Below are 27857 nucleotides of genomic sequence, written 5' to 3'. Positions count from 1 at the left end.
GTTCCGCGTCTGGTGTAGGGTAGCAGCCCTGTCATCTCGGTTGAGGCTGTACCTCTTGTACCCCTGAGCTCACACTCAGAGCTGATTTCATCCGGAAGGCACATGGAGCCCCTTACCTGTCACTCACTGCGTGTCCTTTCCAGTTGGTCTAGGCATGGGCATGGCAGTTGTTACATGTTTTCAATAATCTGGAGGACCTCTGTTGGAAATTTCTGAACTGAGACTGTATCTGGATGCCACAGAGCAAAGCTGGGAAGGGGAAACCTGGTTTCCAATGTCAGCTTGTCTAGTAATTGGCTGTGTGACCTTGAGAAAGTTAGTTATGGCCTCAGAGCCATGTGTGTAAAGCGCTTATGCCAGTAACTGGCATGCAAGACACATTCAGTAAGTGGTGTAGCTGGTTTTATTTTTTTTTCGAATATCCTCAGAGATAACAAAAAGTAACTCACTTGCAAGCAGGTAATACTTGCTGGGTAATGTAATTTTGGGTCCATGACGATAAGTCATTGTAAAGTAATGCGACCCAGACTTGTAAACCGGCTCTGGAGTCACTTCTAAAATCAGTGACAGGACTTCCCTGGTGGCGCAATGGTTTAGAATCCAGCTGCCAATGCAGGGGACATGGGTTCGAGCCCTAGTCTGGGAAGATCCTACATGCCACAGAGCAGCTAAGCTTGTGCACCACAAGTACTGAGCCTGCGATCTAGAGCCCATGAGCCACAACTACTGAAGCCCGTGTGCTGTAGGGCCCGAGTGCCGCAACTGCTGAGCCCGCGTGCTGCAACTACTGAAGCCCGCAAGCCTAGAGCCCGTGCTCCGCAACAAGAGAAGCCACCACGATGAGAAGCCCGCAGACTACAACGAAGAGTAGCCCCCGCTTGCCGCAACTAGAGAAAGCCCGTGCACAGCAACGAAGACCCAATGCGGCCCAAAATAAAACAAACAAACAAACAAATAAATAAATAACTGCAGAAGGAATGACAGAATTAGAAAATTATTTAATAAATAAATAAATAAAATCAGTGACAAGATTACTACTTTTCCTGAAGCCAGTGCATCCCAGGGCTAGAGTTTTGCTGCCCAAAGCTTCAGTACCAGGACTGAGTTGTATGGGTAACTGGGGGCGGGGCATGCTTCCCCCTCTTTGCCTCCAGTCAGGACAGGTGGAGTGAGGGTGGTTCCTGGTTTCTCTCCCCATTCCTTCACCAGTGACGCTGGGGCTGCACGTGGCCACAACCTGGTCCAGCTCCTTGCCAATGCTCGTTACTGACTTGTGTAAGGAGGACTAGCCTGGCAGACCCTCACTGCTCTGGGCAGACTCCCTCTCCCCAGGGTGTATATTTGAGTGAATACAGCTGCCTCTTTCCCTTCCCTGTTGCTGCCTGGTCCCAGAGAATAACTTGACTCTTTCCCGACATCCTCCACTCAGTGGTAAGAGGAACTTGGCTACCGGACGCTATTCGTACAGAGAAGTTCTGATACACTGTGTATTGTAATTGCACTTTGTTATCTTTTGGTACTGCTGTGCCTTCCTCCCGTGCCGAGAAGGCCAGTGAGAACCTTAAAGTGATAAATAGGAAGAAGTTTCGTGTTAGGAGAGGCCTAAGCCTGCTCAGATGTGAATAGGTTTGCAGGAATGCATTGAGCGTCTCAGCCAGGTAGTGAAAACTAACGTGTACCCATCTCGCCCTGTCGTCACCCCTGCTTTCCAGCTGGCTCCCCAGGGCCTGCTGGAGCCCCCATGCTGGTCCGCCTGGCCCGCTTCCTCCCTTACCCCTGATGTGGCTGGATGTGCCGGACCCCTGGGCTCCAGACCTAGGCATCTCTCCTCACTGCACGGCCAAAGCTGGCTCAGCCTCCCCTGAGGGACGGGCTTGCCCAACTCCTAGGACAAATCTTGATCGGAGGCAGGGTTTAAGGAACTCCATTCCAGAATCCTTGTTGCCTAGTCCAACCTTGACCTTGGGTCTTGGTTCTTTTTATAGGTTCTGCAAACTGTTCCCTACCCTGTTTCTGTGCCCAAACCTCCTGCCTTGTTTACCTGGCTGAGAACAGGTACTGAAAGGCCTGTGCTCAGCCCTGCCCTGTCCCTGCAGTAGAGCCTGCCTCTCAGTACCAGCCCAGCAGATGGGGGCTCTGCTCCCCTCTACCCACCGTCTGCCTGTCAGCTTTGTAGTTTTGCACTGCTCCTTTCCCGGTTCAGTCACCCTGTTTCTGACTTCATCTGCCTCTTTCCTGTACTAATTCACTTGTTCTTTGCCCCCTACCCTTTGTATACAGTGGAGATACTGCATGGCCAAGATATGCTCCTGGACAAGATAGATGATAGAGAAACGGAGAGAGAGAGAGAGAGAGAGAGGGAGAGAGAGAGAGAGAGAGAGAGACAGAGAGAGAGGGAGGGAGAGGTTGTCTGGAGAAGTAGAAGCAAGTCTTTAATATCCATCTTCGTTGTCCCATCAATAACTACACATTGTTAATTTTTATATCTGAAACCACACAACTCAGATTGGGACTTGAACCCACTCTCTTTTAATTGCAATCACACACCTGGTCTCAGGACTTAATGAAGCTCAGGTTTTTGATGTCTCGTTGCAGAAAGAATTCAGTGAGAGACAAAGTATTAGGTAAGAAGTGGATTTATTTAGAGGGATTCACATTCCAGAGACAGAATGCCATCCATCTCAAAAGGCAAGAACGGCTTTGGGAGGAACACACTCCACAGAGTATGGGCCATCTCAGAAGGTGAGAGGACCCAGAATACTGGGTGGTTAGTTTTTATGGGCTGGGTAATTTCATAGGCTAATGAGGGGGAGGATTATTCCAACTGTTTTGGGGATTTCCAGGAATTGGAAATGAGCCTCAGAACTGTCGTGGCGCCTGTAGGTGTGTCATTTAGATGCTGATGTATTACAGTGTGCGTGTAATGAGGCTCAAGGTCCGCTGGAAGTCGAGTCTCCCGCCATCTTGGACCTAGTAGGTTCTAACCAGTTTCTGTCATGTCCTCAACGGCTATGTCATTCTTTTAAAGGTTGTGCCCTGCCCCCTTCCCTCCTGTTTCACATCTATAAGGTTCCTGTATCTTAATTTTTTTTGGCTGTGCTGCACAGCATGTGGGATCTTAGTTCCCTGACCAGGGATCGAACCCGTGCGCGCTGCAGTGGAAGCGCAGTCTTAACCACTGGACTGCCAGGGAAGTCACACTCTATCTTAATTTTAAAATTTTAAAGTATTTTGTCTACACTTGCTTTTTTGCCTTATGTTTTGGCTTTAGTACCTAACTTCTGCTTAACATGAGATCACATTTTGTGTGATGTCAAAGACCTCCTTCATGCTTGCAGTGGAATCTTTGCCTTTGGCACCTGTCCCACCTCAGCGAGCAGGTCTACTGCTGAAGACCTGCCAGGAGGCCCCTGTCTAACCAGCTAACCAGGCGAAGTCCCACTGTAGGGTGGGACCTCAGCCAGCTCTTGGGGCTGGCTGGCTGAAGCCAGTAGGGGCGCCACTGAGAATGAGTTAGATTCTCTTGGAATGGTCCCTTTCACGTGTTGAGCTGCGTTGCACGTATCACCCACCTTACGTGTGGGACAGGAGCTCCAGCAAACTGCCGTGGAATTTCTGCACAGTCCTGACATGCTTACTCTGCCAGGATTCAAGTGGAAATTAGGAGGAGAGTTTTATGGAAAGGACTGCCTTTGAAGGGAATGAATGAATGAAGCAGTAACTAAACTTAAGGATGAAATTGGCACCTTTCACTAAAGGCTCAGATTTATGAAATATCGCTCATCATATGTTCTGGCCACACCGGCTTTGAAGACAGTCGAGAGCTTGGGTGACAATCTCAGGGTTTTGCATCTAAGTCCCACCTAGTGCAGTTTACTGCTGGTGTTTCCCCCAGCTTAGCACCTGAACTACTGCTGGGCCCAGTGAGCCCTTTTCTGCCCTGTAGGGTCTGGTGGCAGCTCTGATTGTATTTTTCCTCATTATGCTTTTGTCCCCATCACTCACAGCTTTGGATCCCTTGCCCCACTGCCCCCCATCCCCTGCCCCAAGATGGGGCAGAAGAAGGTCTTCCAGCTTTTTTAGAGCCTTCCTGTCCCTTTTCCCAAATTAGCTGGGTACTTTCCACCCCACAGCCTCTTCCTGGTAGACTAGAGACCAGCTCCCCCGGGACGGGCTGGAGAATACTTGGGAATCAGTACCCTAGGTTGAACCCAGAAGCGTTCCTTGTCAATAGCACCAAGTTGACAGACCCCTATGGCTTATGACCTTCTTCTCCTTTGTCCTGGGGACTTCTCCTTCTGCCCCCTCATAGGAGTTCGTGTATTCATGCTCTCCCCCAGGACATTCAACATGGGAAGGCCTCTCGAGGGTCCCCCTCTTCCTGGGGAGGATGTATGTCAGTACTGTTCTATCTCCCCTCCACCCAGTACTCGGTCCATCCAGGTTGGTAATAAAAGGTTGATAGCTTGGTGATGTGCGATACATGAAGACTCAATGCTTGTCCATGCTTTGGCCTGAGCAACAGAATGAGAGCAAATAAAGTTTTAGTTTCCTTTATTTGCTATACAATGAAAACTGGCCAGGTAAATAGAAAATGCAAATTCATCATTAGAGAAAAAGAGAATATTTCCTTTCTCATCCTTTCTACAATCTAAGAGGCATTTTAATGCAGTAAACACACACCGGAATGCATGCACGCACGCACAAATCGTTAGACTAAAAGGTAAGCTACGTGAATTCTAGTTCTGGCTACAAACTTCCAGTGAGCTTGTTGGTCAAACCTACAAAACCTTGGCTTCCTCACCTATAAAATGGAGAAAATATTTTTGTGCCTGCATACTGGCTTATTGCAATTATTAAATTAGATGATATATGCACGGGCTTGAAGAACTATACAAAAGACCAGTTTGGAGGGGACGTCCCTGGAGGTAACAGTGGTTAAGACTCCATGCTTCCGATGCAGGGTGTGCGAGTTCGATCCCTGGTTGGGAAACTGAGATCCCACAGGCCACGCAGCGCGGCCAAGAAAAAAAAATTAAAAAAAAAAAAAAAGACCAGCTTGGATATCATTTGCTAGAGACACTGCCTTTACTGAAGAGAAAGAAGGTGGTAGAAAGTCACCTAAGATATGAACATGCAGTTGACAGGATAGGAAGTAAATGGCTCTTAAATATATGAAAAGATACTTGCCCTCCTCCTAATAAGAGAAATATAAACTAGAACTTTAAGAGATCATGTTTACCTGTCATGGTTGGTGCCGTGGGTTAGCCAAGGTGAGGAGAAGCAGACACTCACGTTGCTGAGGGGCATATAAATTGATACAGTCTCTAGAGAAAGCACATTGGTAACATTAATTGAAATAGAAGATGCATATATTTGGGGCAAGCAATTCCATTTCTTGAAATTTATCCTACAGTTGTACTTGCACTTATATAAAGTTAGGCATCTCTGTATTTACTGTTAGGGATTGACCTTGAAGCTATGTTGAGAGAAAAATGCAAAGTACAGAACAGTTTATAAAAAACATTGCTTTTGTCTTTTCACAAAGAAAAGAAATGCTAATATTTGCATAGATTATATCTGAAAGGATACACCAGATTTAGATCATTGTTTTAGGGTTTTTTTCTTTATTTTCTTTGTCTACTGCCACCCACCCTACCCCCCCAAACACACACACACACTTTGGTGGTCATTGCTGGTTTTTGTTTGTTTACTGCCCTGCCCAGGAGTAGAATTGGGTGGCTGGTGACAGGGGGGTGATAAGATTACTTTTCACTGCATATCCTTTTGAACCTTTTGAATTTTGTCTATATGTAGCTATTACCAACAAATTTTAAAAATCGAAACAAAACAAAAGTAAACAAAGAAATCAAAGTGAACAACAAAAAAATACGGACAAAGTCCCAACTCTCCTACTTTCTTCTTGCTAAAATAAAGTAAAATAAAATGAAAGGAAGAAAGGCACTTAAGAGGAATTACCCGGGGTTTTTTTTTTTTGTTTTTTTCCTGCCCTTTACCATGCTTGACTTTCATATGCCTCTTTGTTTGTTAGAGTATTTTCCTTTCACTATTTGGAAAACTAACTTGAGCTGGCTCTTTACAACTGCAAAAGGAGATTTTAGTTTCACGATTCTAATGAACCAAATGATCGTGTCTGTGCTCTCTCCTTGATCTGCCAGTCTTTATTTCTGAGATCTGAGTAACCCTTGAAAAGTTGTGAGCATCAAACCTAACCTAGATATTCATCTTCCCTGACTTCCCAATGAGTGATGGAGCTGGCTAGAAAGGACCCTTGGGGCCTGCCGCCCAGGGAATTAATCTCCGGGGTAATCAGATAGCTGTTCAGGGACTGTGGATCCTAATTGGGTATTGAGCATTTTGTTAAGTGACTGGAGTTCTGCCTTCCTGCTTTATTAGAAATTACAAGTTGTGTATCTGGGGACTGTACCTCCTGAGTTTTGCTTTCTTTATTTTTATATATTATTTAAGCAAAAGGCTCTTTTAATTGGGCTTGTCTTTTGACTTGATTAACTCACAAGCACTACTTCATAGAGTTAGTTCTTCTTTACCAAATTGTCCCCTTTGTGTAATTATGGAGAACTGTGTGTTCTCTTTGCTATGAAGACCAAATGGAGCCCCGTGGACCAGGTGGGGTCTCTTGAAGATTTTCAAATGAAGAGGCCCTCCATGAACACGTGTCAACATTCGAAAGAGCCCCTTCATGTTGACTTATCACGGCTTTCAATTAGGAGAATTCACCACAGCCCACGTGGAGACGCCCTCCAGGCCCAGTAAAGAGCTTGTTTTATTGTGTATATGGGCAATTTGGAGTTAAAGGCTATCTTCAACTAAGGGTCATGTTTACATTTCCATTGTGAACTAAAGTCACTTGCTTGTTGGAATGGGGTTCAGCTTGTTTATACGTTATTCATACCTGTAAGTCAGAGATCATACGTGTGGTGTGACACATGTGTGAACTGCATGCGTGTATTTGCTGGTAGGGACTTGAGTTTAGCTAATATTTTCACAGAACGTTTCCAGCAATCCTTACAGCCTCACTTAAGCAAACAAATAGCGATATCCTTTGCAAAACAACCGAGCACACAATTCTGAGTAATTTTTCAGATGCTCTTTACAATGATTGGCCCAAGGCCTATCCTAACATCATGTACTATAGAAGCAACTCCGAGTTCTTTGAAGAAGAAAGATAAATCTCAAGGCAACAGATTTCCTTCTGTTTTCCTTCAAGTGTTTGGCTCCAGTTCAGTAATGAGTTTTATGTAGCTTATCAAATCATGAAAATGATGGCATACAGCATTATTACCTTTTCTTAGGTGACTATTAGGAGATTCCCAGAATCTCTGGATTCCCAGTTTTTCGGGGTCTTGCAAAAGAACTTTTGCCATGGCCTGAGATTAAAGCAAAAGCAAATAAATCAAACAGCTCTGGCAAGTGAACGTTCTTGTGCCCAAGATTGAATCATCAGGGAGACCCTAAAATAGAGTGTACCCCAAGACAGAAGATACCTGGCAGAAAGGAAAGAGAAAACGTTGGGGTGGAGGTCACTGGGCCTTTCTTCTACAAGCGTGTCTTGAGTACTTACTATATACTCAACACTGTGCTGGCTGGGCACACAGCGTGCAGGGATGCAGTGGTTGACCAGATAGACGGGACCCACCATAAGGAAGAAACACAAGTCTAGATGCCCTAGAAAATTGTGTGGAGGCAGCAGTGGGCACAAGGCTCCTCCTCACCACCCTGTGGGGGACGTTATCCCACCTTGGACTCCTACTCAAGAGGTAGCATTGGAGGGAGCAGGGGGTACCCTTTCTTTTGGGTTGAGGGGAGATGGGTTACAGAGATATAGTGGTGTTGGTAGGAAGCACAGGCATTGGTAGGGCACGTTGGACCAGGGATGAGTCAGAAGGCGGGTGGCAGCATCAGAACCTACTCTGCTTCTATCACTTTGACGTGAGTTTCACAAAACTGATCTGAATGGTACAGAAGATTGAAAATAAAGGAGGTTAACCCCAGAAAGTTAGATCTATAGCTCTTGATCCCCTTAACACAGTGCGGTGCCCCCTATAAAGGGTGTTTTCCCCTCTACCTCACCATTCTATCATTTGCTGTTTTCAAAAAATGGCTCTTTTGCCTTGTGCCGCAGCAAAAATATTTCTACAGTTCTTTGTAAGTAAATGGAGTCTTAAAGCTTAAACCTCTGCCCTGGGCAAGGAACCAAAGGATGTCATTGTGCATAACTTCAAAGGCTGATAAGATGTTTAAGGTCGCTGCTCTCTGAAAGAGTTTCTTTCTTTTAAGGCCAGCCAGAAACATTCTTGTACACATCCCACCATTATTCCAATGAGAAGCAGAAGACCGTTTCTTCAGTGCGTCGAGGCTCTCGTGTTGTTGGGTTTTTTTTCCGCCGCATGCCTCTACTCCACAGAGTATATTCTCTCTCTCTGCCCTACAATGGTTGCATTGTGCGTTGGATGATGGATGTCCAGTAAGCATGATATTAAAGGCACTACCTTTTCCGTCTGGAGGAATCAAAGAAACAGTGGTTCTGTTGCATTATTTCCATGTTTGCATGAAGCAGTCACTCAAGGACTTGGGGGTTCTTGATATTTTGGGGATTATGACTGGCGTGGTATAAGCTGGTGAAAGATCTCTGATCATCCAGCATTTAAAGTCTCTCGGTAACAGGTGACTCAAGAGAAGTTCAGAGTCTACTTCTGTCAGGGACACTTCTCTCTCGCTTTTCAGTTTTATCCCTGGGCACTGCAGAATGTGTTGGTTTCTCTCTGTCACCAGCAGGCAGTTTGGCACAGCAGATGCCCTCAACCTATGAAAGCAGGGGTGGAAGATTTTTAGTAAATTGTCCAGGAAATAGGAAAATACTGGCTGTGCTGTTGGAAATGTTTGCTATTTACTGCACATTCTTTCACACAGGATATCTTCCAGCTAAACGGGTTTTTTATACATTTTGATTTTGAAAATGGAGGCCTGCACTGTCAAGTCTAGGAGGAGAAGGCCCCCGGGGTAGAAGGGATGGAGCTCTTGCCATGATTCATTACCCACTGGCTGGTGGAACATGGATGCTTTGATGGCCAAAGATGGTGATGCCTCCGTTGCGTCTTAATAACACAGTGCTCAGAGCTCCTAGGTGCTTTACAAATGCTTGTGGGTGGCTTAATAAAAGTATAATTTAGGGTTCTGGTGCTTGCTTGTAGTTTCCCTTGTTCTTCGCCTGGATTGCTGGCCCAGAGAATAGAGACAAAACTCTCTAGTTCTGCCTTATGATGCCATTCTGCGTTACTGCACTCCACGGGCACCCCATCGCTGCCTGCCATGGAAGGAGCATTGGCCGGCCGGCCGGCCAGAAAAAAATGTAACGTAAATGAAGACTTGGGAACCTCACTGTTTGAAGCTCCCGTTCTCGCATTCCAGACCGAGGCCCTCAGGCAGACTGGAGATAGCTTAATACAAGCATATTTGTAACACTCCGGTTCCAACCAGATCAAAGGGCAGTGAGCCTGCCTGGGCTGCAGCCTCCAAGTGAAAACTGGACCCTGGAAGTGAGCCTGTGTGACTTGGCCATGCCTTGAATCCGAGAAGAAATACCAATTCTGTTATGGATGTTTGAGCCATCGGATGGAGACTTTGAAGTCTCTCTGCCTGTAAAAAATTGGATTCGGTGCCTCCCTCAGCCTGCCCCCACCTTGGACTGGTTTAAGATTTGGGGTTTCTTCCGAAGTGGTGCTTCTTGTTGAGGCTGCTGGGGAAAATGAAGTGATCACGCAGAAGCCGAATGGGTGCTGGACTGCTGGGAGCCTGGGAGGGCTCAGCTCAGAGGCTGGATCTTTTGGGACGTTCCAGATGTTACTGGGATTGGATGACTAGAAGCACTAAAGCTGCAGGTAAAGGGGAGCCTCACTTTCTTTTCTTGAACAGACTATGGAAATGTTGGTGTTTTTGTTGCCTGAATCAGTTTTTTTCAGACTTTTAGGTTCCATGGATTAATACATTAATACATTAATACATTTTCAAAAGAAAATTTTCTTCTTTTTTTTTTTTTTTTGGCAAGTAAGGGCTTTAAAAATTACCACTCGTTAGCACTATAATTCGATAAAGCAATGGACTTTGGAACAAACCAGGAAAAAAAATCAGTAAGAATTTAATTTCAGAATAAAAGCAATCTTTTAAATATAATACGTTTAACATTGTATTTTTTAAAATCTGTAATACATTGTTAGGATTTTTCTCCTTTTGCCTCTGGCCAGTGAAAACTTTGTCACTGACCAGTATTGGTCTGTGAACAGGTATTTGAAAACTATAGTGTTAGGCTGTTAGGCTACATATATACTATATAAACAGACTTATATACGTACATACAAATTGAAAGAAAAATCATAATTATTATGATACTAACACATTTGCATTATTACAGAGTAATACATGTTAATTACAGAGTACGTTTACATATATTATCTCATATGGTCTGTTAGTGTATGCCTTTAAAACATAAATTAGTCTTAATAGCCTAAGCTAAATAGAATTAAGAACAGAAGGGAAGTCTAATGTTTAAACTGTTACTGTCCTAGAGTCAAATATGAATAATTTAAAAAATTATCTACTGCTTTGATTTTTCCATGTCTCTGCTACTCTGCTATGTTAGTGAGAGTAAAGAAACAGATAATACTGTGATGATATGCACACATCTTTAGAAACCTATGTATAGCCTACTCGCATTCACACATATATTTATGATTTCTTTTCTGAATAAAAAAATCAGAGCATGTATTTTGACGAACATAAATAAACAGTGAAAAATTGGGGAAAAATTAAATTACCTGATACACATTATGAGAAAAATCTGCGGACTCTGTGGGGCAGGGGTTAAGGGGGGCAGGCAGGGGAGGACGAGAGGGTGGACGAGTGAGAGAGGATTTTTACTCTTAGTGAATAGCGGTGTTTCTAGTCCCAAACTTGTATTTAAAAACAAATGTGGGGCTTCCCTGGTGGCGCAGTGGCTGGGAGTCCGCCTGCCGATGCAGGGGACGCAGGTTTGTGCCCCGGTCCGGGAAGATCCCACATGCCGCAGAGCGACTGGGCCCGTGAGCCATGGCCGCTGAGCCTGCGTGTCCGGAGCCTGTGCTCCGCAACGGGAGAGGCCGCAACAGTGAGAGGCCCGCGTACCGCAAAAAAAAAAAAATAAATAAATAAACAGAAAAAACAAATGTGTATTTTGACTTCAACTCAAGTGTCTCTGTCTTGAACATCTGAATATAGGTGTTTCTGATTTTGAATGTTCTCTTCGAATAAAATAACAGATATTTTCCCTTTGCCAGCTTCTCCTTCCAGCTCCTACTGGCTCTCCTAGGATTTCAGGCTCCCTAAGTTTCCCTGAAGGAGGGCACTAGCTTCGGTATTCTGGTTTGCAAGAGTTTCTCTGAAGCAAAATCTATTGCAGGACCAGTAGACTGGTTGCCCAATCGCGATCTTATTTTGAAGACCCTCAACCAAGCCAGAACTTCAGTTAGGCACGAATTTATCGGTCAGTTAATTACTTCAGGCAGTGATCGTTCAGCAGGTGTGTGGGTGCCTCATCCATGTCAGGCTCGGTGCTGGGCAGTGGGGATACTAATAGAACTCAAGATAAAATGGTTTCTACCCTTGGGGAGCTACCAGTCTATTGGGGAGACAAACTAGGACACAACAAATAATAAATTACAAATAGTAATGAATCCTGGATAGGAAACATACAAGGTGCTATTATCAATAAACTTGGAAGAAGCCATCTTGCAAACGCATCAGGTAAAGTGAAAATTTGACAATCAGCAATTGATATTGTGTGCGTGTGTGTGTGTGTATATATATGAAAAAGACGAAGGCTATATAATACATTTGTAAGGCTTTTATTACGTAGGAGATTGTTTCAAGAAAGGAAAACATTAGGAAAACATTTCATCAACTCTTAATTTTCTCATGGCCTCTGCTTACTGAATAATTCCTCTGCAAAACTACAGTGTACTAGATTACTTACATGGTGCACAAGGTACTCCAATAGGAAGGCTTGATCTGCTTGGCTGACTTAATAGTCAGACCACAGGCTCTTCTTTCCATGACACAGCACTAAGGGTTTGGCCAGATATCTCAGATTACCTACAAACTAAAAAAAAAAAAATTTTAATTTTTCGGGGGTTGTATTTACCCACCGTTTTGTTTTCTTCCAATGAAAACCAAAATCACCTAACACTGAACATCGGCTCTGGATAAGGCCCTGAGCTTTAGCTCTTGGGGAACATACACCTGGTAGGAGAGAGAATGGTTGTATGCACAGGATGTATATACAGTAGAAAAGGTTCAGTGCAGGAGCAGAGCTGCAGGTAACAGGAAGGGCTGAGTGTAGGGGTGGAGGGCTCAGTTAAGAATTGCTGGAGTGGCATTCAGACTCGATCTTAAAGAGTGGGCAAGCATTAGACTTGTGGAGAGTGGCAGTGCCGTGCACCTGCTCAGCCACCTGCCAAGCTCATGCGAAGACCCATTAAGCCTTTTTCATATTAAAACTAACAACTCTTTGTTTCCTGAGGGCATATGTCTTGATAGGGAGCGATGATAATATATCGATTTCCATCAAGTTGCATTTTATCATCATAATGGTTACAGAGGAGGCTGCTTTTAGTCCCTGCAGTGCATTTGAATGTGTTGCAAGAAACATGGAAGTTGACGAAAGGCATAATGGATCCATAATGGATGAGGGGCTGACGAGGCCACAAATGGGACATGCCACGTCTGGAACACGAATGCTTCGCTTGGTGTCACGTGCATTCTCCACATTAGAAGGGGCCGATGGGCACAAGCTGGTTTTGCCTGGAACTCCAAGGAAATGTGTGGGCACCTCTGCTGGGCTGCTTCATCCGGTTGCCTTTGCCTTCAGCATCCCCTATGGTGGGCCTGTGGCTGCTAATGACCACAGGTTCAGGATTGCACGAGAAGAGGATGCCTCTGTCCATGCGAGTATGTGCAACTTTCTGAACGAAAGGATTTTTTTTTTTTTTTTGTGATACGCGGGCCCCCCACCGTTGGCTGGGCTCCCGTTGCGGAGCACAGGCTCCGGACGCGCAGGCTCAGCGGCCATGGCTCACGGGCCCAGCCACTCCGCGGCATGTGGGATCTTCCCGGACCGGGGCACGAACCCGTGTCCCCTGCATCGGCAGGCAGACTCTCAACTACTGCGCCACCAGGGAAGCCCCGAAAGGATTTATTTTTTATTTTGCCACGCCGCACAGAGTGTGGGATCTTCGTTTCCTGACCAGGGGTTGAATCCGTGCCCCCAGCAGTGGAAGCGCGGAGTCTTAACCACTGGACCGCCAGGGAAGTCCCCAAAAGGAGTTTTTTTTTAAATGAAAGGAGATACACTATGAATGTTGTGAAGGATGTTTTTCTAAAAGAGAAAGAAAAGTTTGGGATCAAGTGTGAGTATATTTTATGCTATTCAGAGCCCTGGCAGGTAGGCCTGGTTCACCCCAGAACCCTGGGAAAGGACAGGCCTGGCCTTCAGTGCCGTCTTCATCATTTGGGAAGTCTAGTCAGCTCGGTCAGTATGTCTTGGAGGTGGTTTTCGTAAGCAAACACAATCAGTGCCAAAACTAGCCTTTTGCGGAAGAACTTAGTTGGTGAGAGAAACCATCTTACCTTATGTCCTAAAGTAAATGTGTTCTGAATGAGGCCTTGGCCCAAAGTCTTACATTTTCTTCCATCACGCCTACAGCACAGGGGTGGGATCTCAGAGCCCTTAGCGAGGGTTCGCCGATTATTGAGTAATGTGCTCAGATGTGCAAACACCTTCACCAACGCGAGACACAAAGATGCATTTGAATCCACAACTCCTCGTAACATTGAGGCTCCATCTTTATAACGTTAATATTTTTCCAAAATATATATTTGTAATGGAAGTATAACCGACCTACAATACTGTTAGTTCCAGGTGCACAGCATAGGGATTCGATATTTCTGTATATCACAAAATGATCACCCTTATAAGCCTAGTTACCATCTGTCCCCATACAAAGATATTCCAATATTATTGACTATATTCCTCACGCTGTACGTTTCATCCCTGTGACTCATTTATTTTGTAACTGGAAATTTGTACCTCTTAATCTCTCTCACCTATTTCACTCATCCCCCCACCCCCAAATATTCTTGAATGCTGTTTTTTCCCATTGCTTTTGGATATTCTCATCTTAAAATAACATTGTGTGTATACTAGGATGTGTAAGAGATGTATCACCCAGCAGAATGACCTTTAGTGGATTCTACTTTTCCTGATCAGTTAGTCTTATGTTTGGTATTGGGATGTCTTCTGTCTCACCCAGATTCCTGAATTTGGAAACGAGTGACTTACAGTACCTTTTGATTTGGTTTTAATCCATCAAAATCAAGTTAGTTATAAGTGATGGAAGAGCTTACTTTGTGTAGTCCGGGCTGCCGGGAGACATCAGCCACATGCCAAAAGCTTGCTCGTTGCCCGGCAACCTTGCTGGAGGAATAGATTTTCTGCCACTGGCTCCCTTTTTAGTCGAGGCAGAATCTATTAACACTACTATTCTAGCCCAGAGAACCGGAGCTGGAGTTTAGCTGCAAAGAATGGTTGGAGTTTTTTGTTTTTGCTTTTTAAAATAATCCAGCCCGGTGTTTCTGGCTTCTAAACTCTGCTGCTAATTTCATTGACTTCCAAGTAAAGATTTAGAGCTTATTAAGATCGCTTAACACTGCCCAAGCTAAAGAAGTTTGTTTTCTGCCTGCCTGGCCCCTGAAAAAGCTCTTTGTTTAATTTCTGTAGAAACTACCACGCAGGGAATGGGTGGGGGCTGTGAGCATCCAAGGTGAAGGTGGAGCAGGTAAGAGCGACTTCATTCAACCCCAGACTTTTCGTAGCCTTCACGGGTATACTTGCTGGCTCCCACTTTCTAGAGGCAAACTTAACGTCTGGCTGTCGAAGCTGTTATTTCTTCATGTATACACGATCTAGCTCTGATTGAAAAGTGGCTGTGTATTCCTTCCTCTTATCCTGCAGTCAAAGAATGTCTTTTCTCCTTCTGTAGCTAAATACTTCTGTAGCTAAATACTTCACCAACAGGATTGATGGTTTCCGTCTACCAGGGGAGCTTGCATTGCTGTCAGCTCTATTGTTTTGCTTATGCTTTTAATGTAATAGCTTTGGGTTGTAGCAAGAGAAGATGATGGCTAAGCCCAGCGTCAGGTGGCTGGAGTTATTTGCCTCTGCTGAAATGCAATTTTAATAATGGACTGTATCAGCTCAATGTGTTTTCTTGCCCCTTTGTAAAACAAAGGAAGATCTCAGCGCATTAACCCGTTGGTGGCAGGAAAAATCAAAATCTCTAAGAACCACTTAATTAAATGACAGTTGCACCTCATATTAGAAATCTTGCAAACAGGCTGCAGAAATTATCTGGACAGGGGGGAAGGGGGTTGCTCTTTTTTTAGAAAGTGGACCTTAGCCACCTCATCAATTTCGCCCTTTCTAAGGGCCAAATGCTGAAAGGTAAATACAGAGTGTGACCTGGCAGAGAAATGAGCTAACTTGAAGAAAACCATGACTAACGCTATAGAACAATCTTGAAATTCACTTGTTTATTTGTTCTGATCATTGTAAACTTTATTAATTATGAAAATGCGGGTGTTTTGGGCTTATTTTCCCAAATAATCTTAGAATGTTACTGATGCAAGGGACCTTTGAGAGAGTAGTTCAAGTGCCCCCAAATCCTCCTTTACAAAGAAGGAAACCAGAGAGGTGAAGAAGTTTGCTCAAGGATACACAGCTATGTTGAGAGTGGCCAGCCAGTTGACTCTAATGACAGGACCACCCAAACGATGCTTCTGAAGGGAAATGAGAGAGGAAAAGCTCCTACTTCCACAGCGCTGATTCCATCTGTATAACCAACAGATCTTTAATGCACATCTTCTGCCTATGTGCAGGTACTGGGCTAGGTGCCGGGGGAAGGCGCGGTCTTTACCTTCATGAAGTTACATTTAGAAGTGGGAGATGCCCACAGTCAGCGGTGAAACAGTAAGAAAATTACAGGTTGTGATAAGTACTTAGCTAAGATATAAGGGGAACAGAGGAATGTTGTTGGCAATTAGATAACAGAAGTATTATCTGTTGAAGTACTTAACTCCTTGGGAACACCTGCATTCTTACCACTAACAGAAAATATGTTGGAAAAAAAATATGTTGGATAAACTGAAACCTTTGGAAGGGTTCATTGTCACCCATTATGTTGTTCCAGTGGGGAGGTCTGCCTGGTGAGATTGTGAGCTTCCCAAGACAGTGTACAAACCAAAACCGAAATTGGTAGGGATCTTAGAACTCTTCCAATTCATGAATGCTGGGATTCAGCCCCTTTGTTCTTTTGTTTGTTCATCAGTTCGTTCCATTCCTTCATGTGGCAAATACTTATTAGGTATTTCCCACTTGCTACCGAAAGTCTCTGCACAACAAAAATGTTTCCAAGACCTAATCTGGCACACTTCTATCAAGGAATATTCCATACAAACTCCTGTTATCAGCGATCTTGGGACATTTTATCCTAGCAAATTGGATTTTTAAGTCATATAGCTCATTCTTTTTCTTTCTAACTGGTTGCTTTAGTGCTCCAGGCAACTTTACATGCAAGATTTTTTTTTTTTTTTTTTTTTTTTAATGAGTACTATGAAACTCTAGTGTGAGGATTTGCTTTTGTTGTAGGTCTGTATTCAGCAGGTCTACTAGAGGGCAGTGGTGAGAACTAATGGACTTGGCCAAGTGAAGGATCTGTTTCAAAGTCTGGATCTTTCCACGAATCACATGGTCATTTGTTGCTGGCCTTGCCACTATCTCCATATATTTCCTCAGAAATGTCCTGGATCTCAAAATCTGCTGTAAATTTACCACACATGGATCCTGTGTTTCCTTCCCCGGCCATGCTGCTAACACTGATTCGAAGGCTCTGACTGAGAAAGTGACTAAAAGCGTTTATCATGCTGTTCTGTGCATTTTCTTTGTTCTCCTGATACTTCGTTATATCTGCGTGTCAGATGTCAGAGAAAAGTAGAAGCAGCCCCGAGGGCACTGTTTTTGTAATTTCATATAATTCATTTCCTTGAAAATTTGGCTGGAGAGGATTTTCCTTCAGACTTCTCTTCCATTTTGGCATCTTTCTTGCATCTTTTCTTGCCCGTGTGGCCGATGTCGAGTCTTTCACTTGTGTTCAAGTTGAAAGCATCTTCGTTTTAGCCTAAGAAGACACAGCTACAGCAGACTGACCTTAACGGGCCTCCCTGCCACCCTGGAGTGTCTCATGCGATAGTTTCTGAACATTGAGAGCTTGCTCTGTGCTAAACGCTCTGCTGGATGATTTGAGTACACAAATATTCCCACTCACCCTTAGGGGCAGGCAATGCCATTATTCCCATTTGACTGATGTGGAAACTGAGGCCAAGAAAGTTTGAGCAATTTTTAAACCAAGGTCTCATAGTATAAGTGGTGAGCATGATCCGAAGTTGGACTTACATAATTTTAAAGCCCCTCTACTGCTGCAGGTGCTAGCTATAATGCCCCCTTTATTTGTCCATTATAGGCACTCACTTTTTTCTTTAGACCTGTGACAAAGTCTGTAATATTACAAGAAGGGAAGGTGATTTATTTGTCATTTTTACTAGACCAGTATTTTCTATGTGTTTTAACAGAACACTAGCCAGCAAGATGTTAGATGTTTCTAAAAAACAAACAGACCAAAAAAAAGGAGTCTTGCGTTAAATTAATATGGTCAAAACTGCATATTAAATCCCCTTCTAGGTGATTCTGAATTCACTTTTGCATATTAAGAGGTCTGTGCCGTCCTTCAGCAAAAATGTATTTTTATTCTAAAATTTAAAATTTTAATTTAATTTCCCCAAATTTCCATTGGACTACAGAACCTTTATTTTTTCTCCTAATGCCTTTAAAAGCATAATTTGGAAAAGTCTTCAAGTAAAAGGCAAGGAAAGAGCTTGGGGCATTCCACTATAGAATTGAATTTTTAAAAAAGGAAAAGAAGAAGAGAAAACAGAATGTTCTCAGGCCCTCTAAAGTTCACAGCCTCCTGTTTCACCCTGTTCCACCTTAAAACTGTTTATATTTTTCACCCAGGTTCCTCCAAGGCAGGAAATGTGAGTCCCCTGGTCTTTATCTCCTGCCTTGAGACTTTTGTTTTTGGCCCAGGTCTCGACTAGGTTTTTTCGCCATCCGCCATCCGTGCACTCCACCCACCAGTGTACATTAAGCTCCTTGAGGGGAGGACCTGGGCTGTAGCATCTTTGTGGTCTTACAGTGGCTCAGTAACTACATAGAAAATATAGAAATAAACTGTATTTCGAATAAAAATGCAGGATATGGCTCTGTTTTTCTGAGTTATTCTAGCCCAGTGAAGAACCCCCTCTTTGAGTGACAGTGAGAAATTCGAGAAGCTGCAGTAACTCATTTATATCACTAGGGTTCCATTTGGAAAATGATACCTCCCCTTGTCCAATTTAATTAGTAATTGTGTTTTCAGTTGCAATTGAAAGCCTCAGAAGAAAGGATTGTAGTAAACTGTGGTGTTTGGTATTATTGTTGTTATCTAATTATATTTACTATTGTGGCAGTTTTAAATTAAGGCACTTTTCAAGAGGAGCACCTCCTGTTATCTGATTGGTTTTTCTCTTCTTCTTCCCCCACCTCCTGTGTATTCTAAAGTCCAGTGTTAAGCGTGAGCCCTCTTTTACAGATACAAATCGACGCATGCAGATTTGTGGTTATTTTTGTTTGTTTTTTAATGCGTGGCCTCAGGTTACATGGCAAGTCCATTCTGAATACGGAGGTTGAGCCTCAGGGTCTTTTCTGAGATGTCACCCACACGTTGACAAAGGCAGTGTGGTTTCAGGGAACAGCGGCCCAACAGGAAGTTGGAAGATGTGGGGTCCTCTCTGGCCCTGCCGTTTATTTGTTGGATGGCTTTGGACCATTCATTCATTCATCAAGCATTTTATGGGCTATCTACCAGGTGTTCGGTGCTAGGCTAGATGCTAAGGCTACAGAGATGAATAGGACAGTGTTCTTGTTCTTAAGGAACTTCCTGTTTAGTGTATAGATTCAGAAGCATAAACCAACGTGCTCAGAAAAATGCCATGGGTGCTTTGCTAAAAGTGTGTCCAGGTAGAGTGGGAGCCCAAAGGAGGGAGGGGCAACACTTTCTGTGGTGCTGCAGAAATGCTTAGTGGCAGAAGTGATTTGGGGTTGAGTTTTGGGGAAAAAAAAATCTTATCCAGGGATTATGCCATGATAGGGAGTTTGGACTTTATGCCTCTTTCTAATTTCCTGGTCATGAGAGCCACTGAAGAGTTTTTAACAGGGAACAGCATAGTCATTTTTGTGTTTTAGAAAGCTATGTGAGGAGGATGAGTTTATTTCGTCTCTGGGAACCTTACTTTTCTCAGCAGTAAGATGCATATAGATAATACCCACTCCTCTTGCCTCATGGGTTTGTTTGGGTTGCATTTCCTTAAAATGCAGTAGGAATAGCTGACCTGTACTCACTACTTTCTAAGCCCTTTAATCCTCACAGCAGCCCTGTGAAGGTCATTATTGCTGTTATTTGCATTTTATTTTATTTATTTTTTGGCCGTGCGGTGCGGCTTGTGGGATCTTAGTTCCCCAAACAGGGATTGAACCTGCACCCTCGGAAGTAGAAGTGCGGAGTCCTAACCACTGGACCACCAGGGAATTCCCATTATCTGCATTTTAGAGATGGGGATGGTCATAGGCTGACTATCCGGCCCAGGGAGACACAGCCAGGATTTGAACCCAGGTCTGCCAGACTTGGAGGCCTTGTGCCCTTAGCCCACTATCGATGCTGTTAAGATGCTGGCATGTCTCTCTTGCCCTTCATTTCTCACCTGAAACATTTTGGCTGGTCGCTGTATTTTGCCTCCAGTGACCTTTTAGCAAAGAGTGTTGATGTATTGGAAAGACTCAAAATCAGCACCAAACAAATGTGCCATTATTTGCAACTGTTTAATTTTTGTCTTTAATCATGTAGTCTTTTATCTTAAATAGAACCAAGTTTACGGAGTAGAATATGTGACTTCAATTCTTTTATACTAACTGGGAGTTACAAAGAACGTATGTTTCTACGGGCATATACATAAATCTTCCTTCCGATGTTAACAGAAAATTGATCGTGATTCTGACACCCTCCTTTTGGGGAGTTCCTTTGAAGATCCATATTATGAATAGGTAAACGTAAAATTGAAGAGGATGTAATGAGATGGATTAGAGCAGGGGAAAGACCTTGAATGGGGTAGCCTGTCAAAAGGAGTTGCCAAAGAACAGAACAGACAAAGGTAAGGAAGTAGGTTTGGCAAACTCAGCAAGCTCTGCTTGTTGAAACGACAATTTGGAAAATATTCTAGAAGTTCGCACACAGGCAGTCGCAATTCAAGGACAAGTTAACGGCACCTCTTTGGTAAAAAAAGAAAAGAAGTGTATTCACTATATTTTCTCTGTACTAGGTCACTGCAGGGCGAAAAAAGGCTGCATTATCTGCTAACCATGAATGAGTTTCTTTAAGAATTGCTGCTTGAAGATTCAGGAGGTTCAAGAAGAAGAATTAAAATAAAATGCTGTCTCGACCTGTGTTCAGTGTGCCAAAAAATAGCCCAGAAAAATGCCAGGGTTACACATTTTGTGGCTTGGGAGGAACGTTTTGATCAGCCTTCAGCTACTCATAAAAAATAAATACGGCTGTGTTCTTACTCGGACTGTTTCTTGAAGATCTTTTAGAGTAGATTTCCAGCTGAAATTTCACCTCCAGTAAAAAAAAAAAAAAAAAAAAAGGAAAGAAAGAAAGAAAAGCTGAGCCTTACTTAAAGCATTAGGCATGTCATGCCACAGTAAAATAATGGAATCACGAAGAGAAAATGCTGCATTGAGATAGAACAGCTGTCCTTTATACTCACTGCATAAGTATAATTCATCTGTTTGTAGGTTATGCTTTAATGGGGAGCAATATTAAGGGAATGAGAAAGAATTTCTCTATTACATGGAAGAGCATTGCAAAGAAATATACCCCCATTGAAGCAGCTATTTCAGAAGAGCACGTTCTGGAACGTGAGTGAAAGTATATCCCCCAAGATTCTGCTGCCTGGCTCGTAGGAAGAATGGAGAAAATATAGGAGGTGCGGAGCCACGGATAGAACCGACCTCATGGCGTCAGCGTGAGGTTTTGTGGGTGTCACTGCCAGGCTCATTGGTTCTCAGACTTGCATGTGCATTGGAATCACCTGGGGAGTTTGAAAAATATATGATGCCTGGTTCTGTGCCCAGAGGTTCTGACCTAATTGGTCTGGGGTGTGGCCTGGCCATGGGGATTTTTAAAACCTACCCAGAGGACTCTGACGTTCAGCAAAGATTGAGAAACCATCGGCCTAGGAGATGACTGATTTCCTTCTTTTTCCGTGTTCTTTGCAGCTAGGGTGGTTTGCTTGTAGGGACTTTGGTTTGGAAGCCTCCATCCTGAGTGGGGAGCAGAGACCTTCAAAGCCAACCCAGAGAGCACTTGATTAAGTCTTTAGTTTGATAGATTCCTCTCTTTAAGGGCTAAAAAGTAAAATTCCAGTGTTCCTTTGAAAAATGAATCCTGGGGTTTCTTTCCATCACAGAGAAAGTATAAGTATATTCTCTCTGAACTCCGAAGTAGGAAAAAGAAAAAAGTAAACAACCACATCCAGGTGCAGGCAGACTTCCAAGTAGTGGGAAGATGCTGTGAAGTGATATTGATCAAGGTATCAGCAGGCACTGAGACTTGACCCTAATTTACCGCTGGGGGAAAAAAAAACAAGAAAGAAGGAAAGAAAAGAAAAGTAATAGAGTACCTTCTTGATTATAGGTCCGGTGGTCAGAACTACATTCCCTAACTTAAGTGGGGCTTTTTCCTTTTCTTTTTGGGATTTCTAGGAAATACCAGACGGTACGGTATAACATAAGTAAGAAGAAACACGGTTTTTAGTTAGTACTTCGCTAATGCTAAGCATTGACCTTCAATCATTCTCTATTTTTCTCAGTCTGTAGAACAGGAGTCATACTATCGCTTGTACTCCAGTTTGATAAAGAACATTTACTTCTTTACAAGGAACTGCCTACTGAGCAAATATTTGAGTTTGGGGTGATTGAGAAGGGGTGTCTTCACCTCAACACCAACCAGAAAAAAGTCAGGAGGTCACAGGTGGGTCCAAGAGACCGAAAGCAGGCTTGAGCAGCTCTCCTCAAGTGGGATGTGCTCACAGATCTAGAGATGTTGTTAAAATGCAGATTCTGAATCAACAGGTCCAGGGAGGGGCCCAAGAGAGTCGGCATTTCCAGGTGATGTTGATGGTTCTGACCCCCGGGCTCACACTTTGAGAGGCACATCAGTCCAGTACATCTGCTGGTGTGAATGCTTTTCTTAGGGCAGCTGGAAGAGAATAAGACATGGATGGAGAAGACTGGTGTGTAGCTGCCCTCTGTGCAGGTGATGTGTGAAGCACAGGCACAATAATAATTTTTTGACTTTGAGTTCATGTGGCCCCAAGCAACTTGGTATGATCAGTGTCTATGTTCTCAACTGCTCTTTTTATAGATACTAATTTTTATATGCTTTCCATTCTCTACATGACCTTGAGGGGAACCTGAGTATAAAAATTTAGTTTCTTTTTTGGGGGGACTGCGTTGGGTCTTCGTTGCTGTGCGCAGGTTTTCTTAGTTGTGGCGAGCAGGGGCTACTCTTCATTGCAGAGCACGGACCCTAGAGCACACGGGCTTCAGTAGTTGTGGCTCACGGGCTCAGTAGTTGTGGCTTGTGGGCTCTAGAGTGCAGGCTTAGTTGTTTTGGCACAAGGGCTTAGTTGCTCCGTGGCATGTGGGATCTTCCCAGACCAGAGATCGAACCTGTGTCCCCTCCATTGGCAGGTGGATTCTTAGCCACTGCGCCACCAGGGAAGTCCCCCAAATTTAGTTTCTTTCTCCATTAATTTTTTCCTGTTTTTATCGAATTCTGGTATATCAGCCTACTACCTTTCTTTGTGATTCAATCTAATTTATCTTCTGAGTCTTTCTTACCTACATGTACAGCTAGTTCTCTTTTATCTGGTGCCTACCATGGTGATTTTTAAAAAATCTCTGGGTAAATGGCAAAATTATTCAAAATAATCTGGTTGACCTCATCCTCATTGGGTTATCAGTGGAAATGTTGGGGTAAAATCAACTTGCCAACATTGATCTAAATAAGATCCTCTGATTATGTTGTTTGCCCGATGGATAGATTTTTGTTTTGCCACTCTAAATTGGGGGCTGTGTCGTGTTTTCCTGATCGTTTCATAATGTGCTCACACATTATTTAAGGTTTGTAAAGTTTAAGAATAGATGTAGTTTTGTGTGTTCTAATTTAAACATAGAATTTGGAAAGGGAAGAGGGTTTTAAAAAATATGGTTGTGACATGTTTATTATAAATAAGTGAAAATGGAGCCCGTGATTATGCTGGTGGTATATATATATATATATATATATAGTACCTTGTCAACAAGAAAGCTTTTATGTTTGTGTAATTTCACATGGTATTTTCTTTCTTTAAAAAAAATTAGAGCTGATGATGTCTCCTGGAAGACTTAAACGCATTCTGGTTTAAAATAGTCCTCTATAACTGGGCTTCTTCTGGAAGTTTCCATGGCTTTCTCTTAGAACTGCAGGCCTGTTGAAATGGACCTGGTTTTCACTAGCTGCAGTCAGTTATTCCCTCTTTTCTCTAAGTCAGAGGTTCTCAAATATCAGTGTGCATCAGAATCACCTGGAAGGCTTATTAACGCACAGCCAGCTGGGCTCCATCACCAGTTCCTGGTTCAGGAGATCTGGGGTGAGGCTGGAGGACTTGCGTTTCTCCTATGTTGCCAGGTCATGCTGATGCTGCTTATCCAGGTACCACATTTTGAGAACCACTGCAGTTTCAGCCCTTGCTAAGTGTAGACTGGAACCAGCAGCATGTATGTTGTACTTGGCTGATGTATCACCTGGGACCTTTTCAGAAATGCAGCGTCTTAGGCTCCAGCCCAGACCTACTGAATCAGAATCTGCATTCTAACAAGCTCCCATGTGATTTATGTGCACATGCAAGTTTGAGAAGCCCTGCTTTAAGCTACTTGCAACATCATTAATGCTCTGATGTTACTAGCATTGGGATTTCATAAGCACTGAGTGAAGGGGAAAGAGAAAATCTTAAAGAAATTAGAACTCTTAGGTACTTAATCTTTCTGACAGCATCTTCTCTGGCAAGCTGAGGTCAACCTGGCCATAGCTGAACTCAATTCTGTATTATTCCAAGAAGTAATTTTTAATCATTTCTTTAATTCTAGAGAAAATGACTTATTTTAAATCACTTACTTAAAAAGCATCGTAAAATTACAAATTGTTTATCGTAAAAAAGTGAGCTCACCTAATCAGATTCATTCATTGCATGTTCTGCCCACAAGTTTTGCAAGTACTCAGGAGACCACAGCAGACAGATGAGCCTATAGACCCGGGAGACTGGGGCAGAGGGCCACTCCACTGCAGATTCTTCTCCATCCTTCTCAACAGCCACAGGACTGTGGAATGAAACCTAAAGTGCATAATTATCATCTGGAGGCTTTATTTAATCCAGTGGAAAGTAAACAACAACAGAAAAAGATTTTCTGGAATATCTAGAATTTTCAGTTATTCAGAACCCAAAGTGCCGCCTTCCTGGATAAATGAAGAGTCTAAAGTATTTTTCTTTCTTTCAAATTGATTGCGTGACAAACATTTGGAATTCTTAGGTGCTACTTCCTTTAAAGAGGAGAGTAGTGCCTAACATTGGCAAGTGTGTTTTCTGTCCTTGTTTTCCAGTGATTCCAAGTAGAAAAAAGAGAACTTGTGGGGGGAGAGAAACACTACAGGAAGACAGTCAAAGCATCTAGACGTCACAGTTGTGCTACTGAAATTTTTTTATACTCCTTTTAGTCATGTGCCGGGATAAGCAATGCCACAAAGAAAACAGGGTACATCTTCTTGAGGTATCTGTTTCACCTGAAGATTTGAGGGGGCGGGCAATGTTACATACTCTGACTAGTTAAGTAATATTAAACATTATGTTTATATTAAAACATATTATTATTTATGGACTAGGCAGTAACATGTGTACAAATTAAGGTATAGCATGAGACTTAAAGAAATTAGATTTTTGTAGCTGGCCACTGTGGGTTATATCCCCAGGCCCCTAGGGTTTGATTCCTTTTATTCTATAGAAATACGTTGTTTGAAAACATTAAGAAGCATGTCTTAAGATATTAGGTAATCTTTTCAAAAAATACCTTTATTGACGTATCATTGATGCATAGTACACTGTGCATATTCAAAGTGTACAGTTGGTAAATTTTGACATATGTATACACCTGTGAATCCATCTAACAATCAAGGTAATGAAGATATTCATCACCTGCAAAAGCTTCTTTCTCCTCTGTAATCTCTCCTTTCATCCCGCCCCTCCTTCAAGTAGGCAAGTGACCTTTAATCTGCCTCTGTCACTATAGATACACTGTCTAGAATTTTATATAAATGGAGTCACATAGGATGTAGATGTGTCTAGTGTGAGTGTGTAGCATAGTACGAGGAGGTAGGTCTAGCTTCTTTCATTCAGGATCATTATTTTAGGTTCATCCACGTTGTAGTGTGTGTTAACACTTCAATCTCTTTACTGCTGAGCATTATTCCTTTGCATGGACATGTCACAATTTATTTTTCTGTTCACCTTTTGATGGACATTTGAGTGTTTGCAGTTTATGCCTTTTAGAAATATAGCTGCTGTGAATATTTGTATGCAAATCTATGTATGGTCATATGTTTTCATTTCTCTTGGGTAAATGCCCAAGATTGAAATGGCTGGATTATATGATAGGTGTATGTTTAATTTTTAAGAAGCTTCCATAATGTTTCGCAAAGTATCTGTACCATTTTACATTCCCACCAGCATTGTATGAGCTCCAGTTGCTTCACATCCTTGCCAAAACTTGGTATGATCTTTAAAAATTTTAGCCATTCTAATTGGTATGTGGTAGTAATATCTCATTATAGATTTAATTTGCATTTCTCTGCTGACTAATGTTATTGAGCATCTTTTCATGTTATTTGCCATTAATATATCTTCTTTAGTGAAGTGTCCGTTGAAGTCTTTTGCCTAGTGTATTGTTGGGTTGGTTATTTACTCATTACTGAGTTTTGAAATATATTCTAGATATGGGTTTTTTTTGGTCAGATATGTGATATGCAAATATTTTATCACAGTCTATGACTTGTATTTTCATTCTCTTAACTGTTTCTTTCAAAGAGCGGACTTTCTTAATTTTGAAGTCCAATTTATCAAATTTTTTTTTTTTTATGGATGGCAATTTTGGTGCTATAACTAAGAGGTATTTGCCTAACACGAAGTCACAAAGATTTTCCCTTATGTTTTTCTCTAAAAGTTTTAAGGTTTTGCATATATTTCTGTGGTTCATTTTGAATATTTTTTGTATGTGGTGCAAGGTACAATATGTGTTGAAGTTCATTTTTAAATATATGGAATTCAAATTGTTCCAGAACCATTTGTTGAAAAAACTTCCTTTTCCATTGAATTACTTTTGTACCTTTGTTTAAAATTAATTGACCAAATACGTGTGAGTCTATTTCTGGACTCTGTATTTTGTCTCACTGATCTATTTGTCTATCTTGATGCTAGTACCACACGGTCTTGATTATTGTGGCTTTATAATAAATCTAGGGTCATGTAGTGCAGTTCCTCCAAGTTCATTCTTTTTGAAAGTTGTTTTGGCTACTCTGGGTCCTTTGTACTTACACGTGAATTGTTAATCATCTTGGCGACTGCTACAAAAAAAGTCTGATGAGATTTTGATTGGGATTATGTTGAATCTTTAGATCAATTTGAAGAGAATGAACACTTTAATGAATTGAGTCTTCCAATCCATGAACATGGTATTTCTGTCCATTTATTTAGGTCCTTAATTTCTCTCAGTAATTTTTTGTAGTTCTTACCATACAGGTCTTGCACATCTTTTGTCAGATTTATCCCTCAGTATTTTAATGTTTATATGTTATTGTAAATTGTATTTTCACTTCTGATTATGTGCCAAGATATAGAAATACAACTGCTTTTGTATACTGATGATGTATTCTGCAACCTTGCTGAACTCACTTGTTAGTTCTAGGGTCTTTTTTGCAGATTGTTTGGGATTTTCTACAAAGATGATGACATCATCTGCAAATACAATTTTACTTTGTCCTTTTTCACCTGATTGCCTTTTATTTCTTTTTCTTGTCTGAAAGTTCTGCTAGAACCTACAATGAAATATTAAATAGAAGTGGTGAGAACAGAAAATCTTGCCTGTTCCTCATCATAGGAACAAAGAATTCAGTCTTTCATCTTTAAGTATGATAGTAGCTATAGGATTAAAAAAAAATGGTGCTCTTAATTAAGTTGATGAAGTTCCTTTCTATTCCTTGTTTGCCGATTTTACCAAGAAAAGATACTGGATTTTGTCAAATGCTTTTTCTGTGTCTACTGAGATGATCATATGAATTTTTTAGTTTTTACTATGATGAACTATATTGATTGATTTTTCTAATGTTATTTCAACCCTGCATTCCTGGAATAAACCCCACTTGGTCATATATATATTATCTTTTACATTTAACATTGAATTTAATTGTTAAACATTTTTGTTAAGAATTTTT

General features: G+C 42.3%; 1 protein-coding gene across 5 annotated transcripts in view; it reads left to right on the top strand.

The window, feature by feature from the left end:
• FOXN3 (forkhead box N3) overlaps nt 1-27857 on the top strand; it is a 404931-nt gene that overhangs the window by 45760 nt on the left and 331314 nt on the right. The window contains exon 2 of one of the 5 annotated variants that reach the window (XM_060295172.1): nt 9234-9920. The exons of the other annotated variants lie outside the window; for them this stretch is intronic. The gene's annotated coding sequence lies outside the window, so the exon portion shown is untranslated. The remainder of the gene's footprint in view (nt 1-9233; nt 9921-27857) is intronic. 5 annotated transcript variants of the gene reach the window in all.

Source organism: Globicephala melas, chromosome 2 (assembly GCF_963455315.2).
Source record: "Globicephala melas chromosome 2, mGloMel1.2, whole genome shotgun sequence".
Classification (NCBI taxonomy): Eukaryota; Metazoa; Chordata; class Mammalia; order Artiodactyla; family Delphinidae; genus Globicephala; species Globicephala melas.
The sequence above is the reverse complement of the archived record's forward strand: the minus strand, read 5'-3'. Positions and strand labels throughout refer to the sequence as shown.